The sequence below is a fragment of the Arachis hypogaea genome, chromosome 19 (assembly GCF_003086295.3).
Source record: "Arachis hypogaea cultivar Tifrunner chromosome 19, arahy.Tifrunner.gnm2.J5K5, whole genome shotgun sequence".
Lineage (NCBI taxonomy): Eukaryota > Viridiplantae > Streptophyta > Magnoliopsida > Fabales > Fabaceae > Arachis > Arachis hypogaea.
Window position 1 is genome coordinate 44,129,761 of NC_092054.1, and position 1,172 is coordinate 44,130,932.

At 40.1% G+C, this 1,172-nt stretch overlaps 1 non-coding gene across 1 annotated transcript; it reads left to right on the forward strand.

The window, feature by feature from the left end:
• Positions 1–522: 522 nt before the first annotated feature.
• Positions 523–630, forward strand: LOC112780688 (small nucleolar RNA R71). Its single transcript, XR_003191508.1, has one exon. It is a non-coding gene; the product is annotated as a small nucleolar RNA R71 (small nucleolar RNA).
• Positions 631–1,172: the final 542 nt, after the last annotated feature.

The window sequence follows — 1,172 nt, forward strand, 5'->3', positions numbered from 1 at the left end:
CTGTCTGTTGCTGAGTTGATGATGGAAAAGGCTTGCTATTGCTAAACCTGTTTCTTCCACCATTATTAAAGCCTTGTTGAGGCTTTTGATCCTTCCATGAGAAATTTGGATGATTTCTCCATGATGAGTTATAGGTGTTTTCATAAGGTTCACCTAAATAATTTACCTCTGCTATTGCAGAGTTTTCAGGATCATAAGCTTCTTCTTCAGAAGATGCCTCTTGAGTACTGTTAGATGCAGCTTGCATTCCATTCAGACTCTGAGAGATCATATTGACTTGCTGAGTCAATATTTTATTCTGAGCCAATATGGCATTCAGAGTATCAACTTCAAGAACTCCCTTCTTCATAGGCGTCCCATTACTCACAGGATTCCTCTCAGAAGTGTACATGAACTGGTTATTAGCAACCATGTCAATGAGTTCTTGAGCTTCTGCAGGCGTTTTCTTTAGGTGGATGGATCCACCTGCAGAAGTGTCCAGTGACATCTTTGATAGAATATATCCAGGATGGTCCATTCTGAAAGCATGTCAGAAGGACACTTTTTGGTCAACTGTTTGTATCTTTCCCAAGCTTCATAGAGGGATTCACCTTCTTTCTGTCTGAAGGTTTGAACATCAGCTCTAAGCTTGCTCAGCTTTTGAGGAGGAAAGTACTTGGCTAAGAAAGCCGTGACCAGCTTATCCCAAGAGTTCAGGCTGTCCTTGGGTTGAGAATCCAACCATAATCTAGCTCTGTCTCTTACAGCAAAAGAGAAAAGCATGAGCCTGTAGACTTCAGGATCTACTCCATTAGTCTTAACAGTATCACATATCTGCAAGAATTCAGTTAAGAACTGAAAAGGATCTTCAGATGGAAGTCCATAAAACTTGCAGTTCTGCTGCATCAGAGAAACTAATTGAGGTTTCAGCTCAAAATTGTTTGCTCCAATGGCAGGAATGGAGATGCTTCTTCCATGTAAATTGGAATTAGGTGCAGTAAAGTCACCAAGCATCTTCCTTACATTATTATTATTTTCGGCTGCCATCTCCTTTTCCTGTTCGAAAATTTCTGAAAGGTTATCTCTGGATTGTTGTATTTTAGCTTCTCTTAATTTTCTCTTCAGAGTCCTTTCAGGTTCTGGATCTACTTCCACAAGAATGTTCTTATCCTTGCTCCTGCTCATATGACAAA